This window comes from Cervus elaphus, chromosome 31 (genome assembly GCF_910594005.1).
Source record: "Cervus elaphus chromosome 31, mCerEla1.1, whole genome shotgun sequence".
NCBI lineage: Eukaryota > Metazoa > Chordata > Mammalia > Artiodactyla > Cervidae > Cervus > Cervus elaphus.
Window position 1 is genome coordinate 49,761,172 of NC_057845.1, and position 13,165 is coordinate 49,774,336.

General features: G+C 38.2%; 1 long non-coding RNA gene across 7 annotated transcripts in view; it reads right to left on the bottom strand.

The window, feature by feature from the left end:
- Positions 1 to 212: 212 nt before the first annotated feature.
- The window catches only part of LOC122687333, a 245,194-nt gene continuing 232,241 nt past the window's right edge, over positions 213 to 13,165 (bottom strand). For all 7 annotated transcript variants that reach the window (XR_006339121.1, XR_006339116.1, XR_006339119.1 and 4 more), the window contains 2 exons: positions 9,531 to 9,593; positions 213 to 387 (listed from right to left, as the gene is read on the bottom strand). This is a non-coding gene — a long non-coding RNA (uncharacterized LOC122687333). The remainder of the gene's footprint in view (positions 388 to 9,530; positions 9,594 to 13,165) is intronic.

Sequence of the window (13,165 nt, forward strand, 5' to 3'; positions counted from 1 at the left end):
GATCCACACAGTCAAAGGCTTTGGCATAGTCAATAAAGCAGAAATATATGTTTTTCTGGAACTATCTTGCTTTTTTTGATGATCCAGCAGATGTTGGCAATTTGATCTCTGGTTCCTCTGCCTTTTCTAAATCCAGCTTGAACATCTGGAAGTTCACGGTTCACGTACTGTTGAAGCATGGCTTGGAGAATTTTGAGCATTACTTTACTAGCATGTAAGATGAATGCAATTGTGTGGTAATTTGAGCATTCTTTTGCATTGCCTTTCTTTGGGATTGGAATGAAAACTGACCTTTGCCAGTCCTGTGGCCACTGCTCAGGCAGTTCTATAAGGAGATAGATATATGTTTTCCTTTCCTTCCTCCGCTCCAATACAGTGGGCGTAAATCTGGGGGGAAAAGTTAATGAATAAAGTATCATCTCCACCCGTATAGACCTCATAATTAGTTGTTTCGACAAACATGGAAACAAAGAAATATTGTACAATTAACTTGAGAATCTCATAAAAGGTATTGCTTGTGTTCGGTCCTGAAGTGAGGGGGGGAAAGTGAGTGTTAGTCACTCAGTCCTGTTTTCTGTGACACTCGGTCACATTCTATGTGACTCCATGGACTGTAACCCGCCAGGCTCCTCTGTCCACGGAATTCCACAGGCAAGAATATTGGAGTGGGTAGCCACTTCTTCCTTCAGGGGATCTTCCTGACCCAGGAATGGAACCTGGGTCTCTTGCATTGCAGGCAGATTCTTTACCATCTGAGCCACCAGGCAAGCCCTGAGGGACAGGTATGAATTTTTCCAAAGCAGACAAGGGAGACAGAGGAATCTAGAGGTTAAGATCTTATATGAATATCATGAAGAAATTCTCAGTGGCATGGAAGTGCATGGCATGTTCCAAAAGAGTATTTAATTTGAATTGGGGTTGCCAGGGAAGGAACGGATGAGGAAGAAGCAGGGAAGAAGCTAGCAAGAAGAGCTCTAGGGTAAAAGGCTAGCTTCACACTGGATATTGAATGACCTTCCCTTTACATTAAGATAAAGAGTAGGAGATTTATTCCATAGGAAATAGGGAGCCAGCAAGAGTTTGAACACAGGAGAGTATGATATAGTCAGATTTACGTTTTGATCTGTATCACCAATGGTAACATGGAAAATGCACTGGGAGGGAGGTGCTGAGGTACAGAAAGAGGTTCAGTAATGTGGACCACCAGAACCACATCCGTACCGGGTATAGTTATCAAAAATGAAAGGCAATAAAAATGACAAGGATTCATGAGTCCCAAATATCAAAAATTATCTCCCTTATTTTTAAAGAGTGAAGTCACTCTGTCGTGTCTGACTCTTTGTGATCCTATGGAATGTAGCCCGCCAGGCTCCTCCCTCCATGGGATTTGCCAGGCAAGAATACTGGAGTGGGTTGCCATTTCCTTCTCCAGGGGATCCTCCCAACCCAGGGTTCGAACCTAGGTCTCCCTCATTGCAGGCAGACTCTTTACCATCTGAGCTACCAGGGAATCCCTATTTGTAAATAAGATATGCAAATGAATTGGTGGGTAATAACTGAAAGAGTAATACCTGATACAAGAAATTCAGTAAAGGAGACAAACACTATTCCAAGCTTTTAAGAGATCATATGCTTTACTAGACCATAAATCTTGGTAGACATTAGTAAACCATCATAAAACAGTTTAGTGGTTGTCTACTCTGTAAAAACCTATGACTGATGTGCTACATAAATATATACATACAAACATTTGTATATCTTCCCTAGTGACTTAGAAAGTAAAGAATCCACCTGCAATGCAGGAGACTCAGGTTCGATCCCTGGATTGGGAAGATCCCCTGGAGAAGGGAATGGCTACCCACTCCAGTATCCTTGCCTGGAGAATTCCATGGACAGAAGAGCCTGGCAGGCTATAGTCCATGGGGTCACAAAAGTAGGACTTGACTGAACACACACACACACATGTACATACATAAATGGAGTGGGCCACATGAATACCCACAAAACAGCTGATACTGATAAGTAAATAGAATTATTTGTTAGAGGTTCAATTCCATATTGACCCCATTTTAGATCTCTATTTGACCCTTTTTCGTTTTCCATTTGGGAGAAGGAAAATACAGTAAATGAGCCATAATTTTTGGCAATGCATATTTAAAATAAGGTCTGCCAAGTTCAAAACTGAAAATGCAGCAGCTGTTTGTACAAAACATAGGCCAAGAAACTCCTACATGACTGACGTGCTTTTGCTTCCAGCCACGCAGTCTCTGACTGGGCATTCATTTCAGCAACTGTTGACCAAACCTTGAGAAGACAGTTTTTCTCACTATAGAGGAAAAGAACCCTAAAAGAGAAGGATTAAGAGTCGATACACAACAATGGGAGTGCTTCTAAGGAGGAAATCTGTATATTCAATCAGGAGGAAATCTTCATGGATATGTAGAAACAACCATTCTCACAGTGTGGGTAGATTAGCTATATAGTACCCTGAATATTTGGAGACGTGCCTTACTTTGTTTGCAAAAGAGAGCTCCCAAGGCCAATTCATGGTGCCTGAGACTAACAGACACTGTTCCTTAAAATGCATGGAATGTGCCTTCCTGAGGCTGGCCGCGCCCAAGTCTCTGTGATGGCAGTAGTGGACGGGGCAGCAGCGAGCACTGAGAAAGTGTCCAAGGCAGCACCATCCTGCACATCAGCATGCAGCCGTGATGGACCAGGGCCAAGGGCGTTTGTGGAAGCCGTCCGATGGGGCAATAGCTATGGCCTGGCAAGAGGGCAGCCAGCAGATGGAGAAACAATGCCTAGGGCTCAAAATGTAAAGAAATCCCACAGTGACAGATGCAGTTAACGGCACTGAAGACATAGCAACAATTCAGAGAGTGAAAGCTTGGGGGGCGGGGGGCTGCGGCTAGGGGACAAGTAAATAACTCAGTTTCTGTGTTCAACTTCAGAACAGAAAGAGGCAAGTCTGACAGATGGACATAAAATCATCACACTTAGTACTGATAAATCTGACTGCACAATGTGGCTTAAGATCTGCAGTTAAATGATATTGCTTAGACTTCATCCTATATTAGACATTCGGAGAAGGCAATGGCACCCCACTCCAGTACTCTTGCCTGGCAAATCCCATGGACGGAGGAGCCTGGTAGGCTGCAGTCCATGGGGTCGCTAAGAGTCAGACACAACTAAGCAACTTCACTTTCACTTTTCACTTTCATGCATTGGAGAAGGAAATGGCAACCCACTCCGGTATTCTTGCCTGGAGAATCCCAGGGACTGGGGAGCCTGGTGGGCTGCCGTCTATGGGGTCGCACAGAGTCGGACACGACTGAAGCGACTTAGCAGCGGCAGCAGCATAATAGACATTGACACAGCTGGACAACGGCAAGCAAGAGGCAGGCATGGTCGAGAAAATACCAGAATTTTATAAGCTGTGGACAAACAGGCTCTAACAGGTAAGGAGTCTGGCTGGACACACTAGGAATTAAATGTTCCTAACATAAAGTTATCTAGTCTTTCATCCACAGGTAGCAATGAACAGAAAAAAGACAGAGGCTCTTCCCCTAAACCCACAGTGACTTTCCCTTTGGAACAGTGAAGTTTTAATTTTCTATCCTTTGTGGAAATATGAGGGGGAAATATTATTGTTAACTATAATAATAATGGCAACTATTATTTTATTACACATTTGTTGTCTACCAGCATGATGCTTTGTGTATTATGTGATTAAACCGTCATTACAACCTTATGGAGTAGGAAATGGCAACCCACTCCAGCATTCTTGCCTGGGAAATTCCAGGGACAGAGGAGCCTGGAGAGCTACAGTCCATGGGGTTGAAAAGATTCGGACACACACGATTGTGCACTGGCATGCACACATTCTATCTTATAGATAGGTGTTGTTTTTAAACCTCACTTTCACAAAGAAGTACACAGAATCTTAGGATTGGTTTCCTGTCCAGTGTTACATAGTTATGAGGAGCCAAAGTCTGGAGTTTGTGCTTCAACCTCTAATGCCTTCTGCCTCCTGCAGGTGAGGGCTGTGCACGCCTCTGAACTCCAAGGAGAAAAGAGAAATTAAAGAAACTGGTAAGGAAGTGAGCTCAAGTCTCATGTATTATCAGAGGGGCAGGGGAACTAACAAAATCTCTTGGCTTGGTTGTAATCTCCATCCTCCACCCAGATAGTTAGTTCCACTGTTTCACTGTTAGAGAAACTCTTTTACATAAGCATCTTCTTCTTTTCCCCACATGTTATTGAGGCATAATTAATCTACAAAAAAAAACTGCATATATTTAATGTATATGATTTGATGAGTTTGAACATAGGCAAACACTTGTGACACCATCACAATAAAGGTAATAACCATAGCCATCACCTCCAAAAGTTTTTTGTCCTTCTGCTTTTTTGTTTTGTATGTATGTGTGTATGTAGGTATGTATGTTTTGTTTTGTATGTATGTGTGCTTTGTAAGAACATTTAATATGAGATTTACCCTGTTAAAACATTTTTTTTCTGTTAAAACATTTTAAGTGTGCTTAATACATTTTCTTTATCCGTTTGGGCATTTATGTTGCTTCCATGTCTTGGCTATTGTGAATAATGCTGCAATGAACATGGCAGTGTAAATATCACTTCCAGATTCCAATTTCCATGATTTTGGCTATATATACAGAAGAAGGACTGCTGTATCATATAGTAGGCTACTTGTGATTTTTTTGAGAACCCTCTATACTATTTTGCATAGTGGCTGCCTCATTTTATATTCCCGTTAGTAGTGCACAAAGGTTCCAATTTCTCAACAACCTCACCAACACGTATTATCTTTTTTGTTATTGTTGTAATAGCCATTCTAGCAGGTGTGAGGTGATAGCTCATTATGTTGATAAACTCTTCAATGCAAAAATATAGATGTATTTCTCACAGAAGTCAAGGATTATTTAATCATATCATATGTATGGAACACATGCTGCGTGTTCAGTTATGTCTGATTCTTTGTGACCCCATGGATTGTAGCCCACAACGGCTCCATATTACAAACACAGGTAAAGAAAAAACTTCATAAATATTAATTTTGGTTGTGGCTTCACCTGTGGCTCAACTGGTAAAGAATCTGCATGCAATGCGGGAGACCTGGGTTCAATCCCTGGGTTGGGAAGATCCCCTGGAGAAAGGAAAGGCTATCCACTCCAGTATTCTGTCCTGGAGAATTCCATGGACTACAGTCGTTGAGATTGCAAAGAGTCAGACACGACCGAGCAACTTTCACTTTTCACTTTCAGCATCACCATCCTTTTAGCTATATTTATAGCTTCTAAATATTGCTGCTGGGAGACATAGCAGTCTATTTACAAAAGCAAATTCTTTTATAAGTATAGAGCAGCATCATGCCAAATGGAAATACCCATGGTCCAAGATACTTAAACTGCCATCAACCTATAAAAAACAAACCAGTTCTATTCCCAGTTTTTTAAGAAATCTCCACACTGTTTTCCATAGTGGCTGTACTAGTTTGCATTCCCACCAACAGTGTAAGAGGGTTCCCTTTTCTCCACACCCTCTCCAGCATTTATTGCTTGTAGACTTTTGGATAGCAGCCATCCTGACTGGCGTGTAATGGTACCTCATTGTGGTTTTGATTTGCATTTCTCTAATAATGAGTGATGTTGAGCACCTTTTCATGTGTTTGTTAGCCATCTGTATGTCTTCTTTGGAGAAATGTCTGTTTAGTTCTTTGGCCCATTTTTTGATTGGGTCATTTATTTTTCTGGAATTGAGCTGCAGGAGTTGCTTGTATATTTTTGAGATTAGTCCTTTGTCTGTTTCTTCATTTGCTATTATTTTCTCCCAATCTGAGGGCTGTCTTTTCACCTTACTTATAGTTTCCTTTGTAGTGCAAAAGCTTTTAAGTTTCATTAGGTCCCATTTGTTTAGTTTTGCTTTTATTTCCAATATTCTGGGAGGTGGGTCATAGAGGATCTTGCTGTGATTTATGTCGGAGAGTGTTTTGCCTATGTTCTCCTCTAGGAGTTTTATAGTTTCTGGTCTTACATTTAGATCTTTAATCCATTTTGAGTTTATTTTTGTGTATGGTGTTAGAAAGTGTTCTAGTTTCATTCTTTTACAAGTGGTTGACCAGTTTTCCCAGCACCACTTGTTAAAGAGGTTGTCTTTTTTCCATTGTATATCTTTGCCTCCTTTGTCAAAGATAAGGTGTCCATAGGTCCGTGGATTTATCTCTGGGCTTTCTATCCTGTTCCATTGATCTATATTTCTGTCTTTGTGCCAGTACCATACTGTCTTGATGACTGTGGCTTTGTAGTAGAGTCTGAAGTCAGGCAGGTTGATTCCTCCAGTTCCATTCTTCTTTCTCAAGATTACTTTGGCTATTCAAGGTTTTTTGTATTTCCATACAAATTGTGAAATTCTTTGGTCTAGTTCTGTGAAAAATACCGTTGGTAACTTGATAGGGATTGCATTGAATCTATAGATTACTTTAGGTAGAATAGCCATTTTGACAATATTGATTCTTCCAATCCATGAACACGGTATGTTTCTCCATCTGTTTGTGTCCTCTTTGATTTCTTTCATCAGTGTTTTATAGTTTTCTATGTATAGGTCTTTTGTTTCTTTAGGTAGATATACTCCTAAGTATTTTATTCTTTTTGTTGCAATGGTGAATGGTATTGTTTCTTTAATTTCTCTTTCTGTTTTTTCATTGTTAGTATATAGGAATGCAAGGGATTTCTGTGTGTTAATTTTATATCCTGCAACTTTACTATATTCATTGATTAGCTCTAGTAATTTTCTGGTAGAGTCTTTAGGGTTTTCTATGTAGAGGATCATGTCATCTGCAAACAGTGAGAGTTTCACTTCTTCTTTTCCTATCTGGATTCCTTTTACTTCTTTTTCTGCTCTGATTGCTGTGGCCAAAACTTCCAACACTATGTTGAATAGTAGTGGTGAGAGTGGGCACCCTTGTCTTGTTCCTGATTTCAGGGGAAATGCTTTCAATTTTTCACCATTGAGGGTGATGCTTGCTGTGGGTTTGTCATATATAGCTTTTATTATGTTGAGGTATGTTCCTTCTATTCCTGCTTTTTGGAGAGTTTTAATCATAAATGAGTGTTGAATTTTGTCAAAGGCTTTCTCTGCATCTATTGAGATAATCATATCAGCAGATGAATGGATAAGGAAGCTGTGGTACATATACACCATGGAATATTACTCAGCCGTTAAAAAGAATTCATTTGAATCAGTCCTAATGAGATGGTTGAAACTGGAGCCCCTTATACAGAGTGAAGTAAGCCAGAAAGATAAAGAACATTACAGCATACTAACACATATATATGGAATTTAGAAAGATGGTAACAATAACCCTATATGCAAAACGGAAAAAGAGACACAGAAATACAGAACAGACTTTTGAACTCTGTGGGAGAATGTGAGGGTGGGATATTTCAAAAGGACAGCATGCATACTATTTATGGTGAAACAGATCACCAGCCCAGGTGGGATGCATGAGACAAGTGCTCGGGCCTGGTGCACTGGGAAGACCCAGAGGAATCGGGTGGAGAGGGAGGTGGGAGCGGGGATCGGGATGGGGACTACGTGTAAATCTATGGCTGATTCATATCAATGTATGACAAAAAATAAATAAATAAATAAATAAATAAACAAACCAAAATAGATTATTTTGCATTAAAACTGTCACAATCCTTAACATTTGGTGGTAATAAGAGTAAAAATCAGAAAAAAAACTACCTTTTTCCTGTGTGTTTTGAATAGTTAAGTCAGAAATAGAAAATACTGGGATATTTTCATGTCTCTGTAAATTTTTTCTCATATTTAATGGCCTTCATATGATTTTCAAAACTCTTGTTTCAAAATCTGAGCCACATAATAGTCTACTAAATAAACACTTAAGGAGACATTTACAGCACTATTTGTTTCTTATTTTGGCAGATTAGGAAAATACAATATAAAAATAGCATCTCAAGAACAGATTAAATTTTTACAAAAGTGCCAGTTACTCACCACTGGTCTCTGGTTTCCCCAGCTGTCATCCCTGCTAACCCTGCTCCACCCTTTCTGCTGCTTGAACCGCTCTCCAGATACGCATGGTCTCACCTGACCAGATTTCTTCTATCACAGAGAGAAATTATCTATTTCATAAACTGATATCTTTCCCTACATAAAGTATTTTTAAAGATGAGTCTACGGCATGAGTGCAAAACTAAAACAAGGCAGTGGTTTACTACATGAAGAACTCCAAGCACAAATAGAGGAAAATTTTGCTGGTTTTCTTAAAATTATACCATATAGATGACACCCTATTGTCACCCTTCCCCCCAACTCAAACCTGATTCCAAGAATATTAGTTGTGAAAAAAGGATTTAAAGTGTGTAGGTTCATGAATAAACAGAATAATTGAGTCAAGGGACTCCAGGAAGGCCTCCTCTTTCCTTAAGTGGCTTCTGTATATAGTTGATTGCTAGTCAAAATTCCAAAATTAGTTTCATTTTGTTGTATTTTTTAAATGTGCATACTCCTAAGAAAGATAAAATTTTAAGTTTAATAAAACATCCAACCAACATTTTCTAAAATACTTCTCTGTGTCTGACCATGTGTTAGGTGTTACGGATATGAAGATATTTATGAAAGGAGCTCAGTATAGGAGCCTAGACCATGTAAGCAATTAACTAAAAGACAGTGTAATTAAGGCTGTAACAGAAGAACGTATTCAGAGCTGTGGGAGCATGAAAATGAGAATGTTTGAGTCACTGTGTAAAAGTCTCAGAAGACCTCTTATAAAAGGTGACTTTTTAAATGGATTCAAAATGAGTACAATTTTGATCAGAGGAAACAGACAGCAAGCATGAAGCTGCCGAGAGTTGAAAGGATGCAAGTAGGAGAAGAAACAGAATGCATGCGCAAAATAATCTCTATTCACACCTTCTTTTAGGGCATAGAGAAGGAAGTAACTACTTCTAAACTCACAGAATATGTATGCATCTTGCCTGAATTAGTGCAGTCGTGTCCGACTCTTTGTGACCCATGGACTATACAGTCCATGGAATTCTCCAGGCCAGAATACTGGAGTGGGTAGCCTTTCCCTTCTCCAGGGATCTTCCCAACCCAGGTCTCCCGCATTGCAGACAGATTCTTTACCAGCTGAGCCACAAGGGAAGCCCAAGAATACTGGAGTGGGTAGCCTATCCCTTCTCCAGCGGATCTTCCCAACCCAGGAATCGAACTGGGGTCTCCTGCATTGCAGGTGGATTCTTTACCAACCAAGCTATCAGGGAAGCTCCGCTAAAGATATATCTGTGCATTAATAAATTTATATGCTAAAATATGAGCTGTTTTTACTGAGAAAATATATACTAATAGAGATATAGGTAGAAGGAAAAATTGCTAGGTATGTCAGTAGACATCAGCTAGAAAATTTTTAATTATGATTTTATTATTTTTCACCTTAATGAGTCCAGCTGTCTACCTATTTAATATTATTGAATGCTTACCAGCTGCCATGTCCTCGTCAAGGCACTGGGGATTCACTGAAGAATTTCACAGAGCTTATAATCCTAAAGAGGATGGAAAATAAACAAGAAACTAATATGTAATAGAATTCAAAGTATGACAAAATTGAAGAAGTCTTGCAAGCAGCTCATGTGGAATTACTTGCAGAAACTAACAGTCTTCTAGGGAAAAGTAGAAGACCCAAATAATAAAAAAAAAATAAAAAAGCTTTTGATTTAAGGCATTAAAAGCTTGAGGAGCCAAAATCACAGAGACACTGGAACCACAGAGAGGTGAGCAGATATCCTGTTGGTCATTTCTTCTCTAAGGCAATTCTTGGAGTGAGACTAAATGCCAAGAATTAAGTCAGGGGCCTACACATCCATTTGTGTGTGCAGGTGTCACCTGGCCCTCTTTGAGTCCACCTCTGAGTGACAGGGTCCGGAGAACTAAATCTACAAAACTGTGCTATGATACAGTGCTCATTGCTATTATTAAAAGAACCTGTCCTTTGACTCTGATCCAGAAGTTTCATGACTTCTGTTAAGAGGCAGAGAAGTCAACAGAGCTTTGAAAAATCTCATGGGATAAAAGACACCAAAAACTTATGGCTGCCCATGTATCTAGGAGTTAAGGATCCCAGATCCTGGAGAGAAAGGAGATCCAGAAAATTGAGCCACATGCTGCGGGTTTCACTTTGATATACTTGATGAAGCAACATGAAGCAAGAAATGAAGCTAGATACAAAACAGTTGAAATGCAGAATTCATTTTTCTGTAATCTTCCACTGCTAAAGAGACAGAAATTGTTGTCAAAACCATCCAAAAAACAAGAGACCTAGAAAATTCCCAGGCTCTCATTGGAACTTCTGGAGAGCTACATATAAGATAAAGAGAGAGCCAGAGTCTACAGAATTTCAACCATTCCTAAGTCTTCTCAGTCCTTTTAGGAGACAATTCTTCATGGTTTTCTTGTATTCATTCATATCTGCTAAGTAGAGGAATCCACTGTCTGTTTCATACTATCTTTCAAGAACATTTTTATAATGAACAACCATGGAGGAAAGAGACAGTGTCTGTCTCTGGAGCAAAGGGCAGGCTGTTTAAAAGATGTAGATGTATTCTATACATAGACATGAATCTACAGAGATCTATAGACCTATTCAAATTATTTATTTTTCTTGAGTGATAATTGGAAATTTTTATTATTCAAGAAATTTGTCCATTTTATATAAGTTGTTGAACTCATGTGGAATGAATTATTTAAGTATCTGCTGCTTATTCTTTTAATGTATAGAAGGTCTGTGGTGATGTACCATGTACCCCTTTTCATTCCAATATTTACAGTTACTTTTACTTTGTTAACCTGACTAAAGGTTCATCAATTCCTTTGGCATTTTTAAGAAACTGACTTTTGCTTACAGTGATTTTTCTCTCATACATTTCTGTTTTTAATTCTATTCCTTCTTGCTGTTATTATTTCCTCCTTGATATTTGCTTTGAGTTTAATTTCCTCCTTTATTTCTAGTCTCTTAAAGTGGAATCTTAAATTCTTGATTTTAAATTTTGCTTTTCAAATGAAAAGCATTAAAAGTTATAAATTTAACTATAAACTGTTTTTTAGCTACATCCCAGAAATTTTGACATGTTGAGTTTTATTTTCACTTGATTCAAAATATGTTTGAATTTCCCTTGTGACATTCTGTTTGAATCACGGGCTACTTAGAAGTGTTTTTTTTTTTCAAAAATTTGGAAATCTTTAAGACATCTTTCTGTTAATGGTTTCTAGTTTAAATCCATTTGAATTGAAAGCATACCTTAAATGATTTTGATTCTTTATTTATTTATTTATTGGTCTATTGAATAATATCTATCTTGGTGAATAATATCTATCTTGGTGAAAGTCCTATATGCTCTTGAGAAAAATGTGTATTATACTACTGTGATTTGAATTGTTTTGTGTGTATCTAACAGATTCATTAAGTAAATAATGTTAAAAATCTGTTTCTTTACCAACTTTATATTTCTTTACCAATTTTATATATTTACCAACTTAATCTAAAGAAACAATCTATTTCTTTACCAAGTCTCTAACTCTGCTTGTGGATTTATTTTTCTTAGCAGTTCTATCAGTTTTATTCCATACACTTTAAACTCTAATGTTAGATGCATACATATTTGAGATTACAATCCTTTTATTGAATTATCCTCGCTATGCTGGGAAAGACTGAAGGCAAAAGGAGAAGAGGGCAGTAGAGGATAAGATGGTTAGATTGCATCACTGACTCAATGGACACGAATTTGAGCAAAGTCTGGGAGATAGCGAAGGACAGGGAAGCCTGGCACGCTTCAGTCCATGGGGTCACAAAGAGTGGGACATGACTTATTGACTGAACAACAACAAATGAATACTCTCCCCAGTAATATTCCCTAATCTCAAGTCTACTTTGTCTGATATTAATATAGACACTCTGGTTTTCTTTTGGTTAGGGGTTTTACATTATATTATTTTCATATTTTCATATCCTTTGGTCAGGAAGATCCTCTGGAGAAGAAAACGGCAACCCACTCCAGTATTCTTGCCTGGAGAGTTCCATGGACAGAGCAGGCTGGTGGGCTATAATCCATGGGGTCACAAAGAGTAAGACATGACTGAGTGACTAATACACACACATTTTCATATTTTTACTTTAATCTATTTCATTATATTTAAAGTAAATCTTGTCAGGATATAATTGGGTATTACTTTTATCCAATCTGAAAATTTCTCTAATTTTTATTTGGTATGTTTTCACAGCTTAAATTTAATGTAATTATTTAAATGATTGGTTTTAAACCTACTAATTTATCTTCAATTTGGTGTTATTATTTTAAAGTTTTACACATCCCAATGACTGCCCTAGAGATTACAATGAAGTGAAGTAAAGTGGCTCAGTCATGTCCAACTCTTTGTGACACCGTGGAGTATAGCCTACCAGGCTTCTCCGTCCATGGGATTCTCCAGGCAAGAATACTGGAGTGGGTTACCATTTCCTTCTCCAGGGGATCTTCCTGACCCAGGGATCGAACCTGGGTCTCCAGCATTGGAGGCAGATGCTTTAACCCATATCCACGTTTAATTAATCATTCACAATAAGGAACTTATAACAATAGAACTTCAGCTCCTTTCCTGTCTTTGGTGCTATAGTTGTCATGCAGTTTACTTTATACATACCATAATATGCAATACTTTAATACAATGCTTGCCTTTCATAGTTATTCTTTACAGAAACTCACAATAAGAAAAATAAACTTTATATTTCTCTTCATGAATGCCATTTCCAGCACTCTTCTTTGTGTAGATCACAGTTAATGCTATTATATTGTTAAGATATCTTAGTATCTTAGTCCTTATTTTTGAAGAATCTCCTTTAAGGAACAAATGATGGGACTGCTGGTAAGAAATTCTCTCAGTTCTTGCTTTTCTTGCAAAAGTCTTTCTTTCTCCTTCAATTCTATAAAATATTTTCTTTGAGTATGAAATCTGGGCTGACTTTTTTTTTTTCTATTTGTCTTCAGGTTGCAGTAGTTTGAAAAAGATGTTTTTTGGTGTGTTTGGAAGTATTTATGGTTTAGCATTCTCTGAGTTTCATAAATCT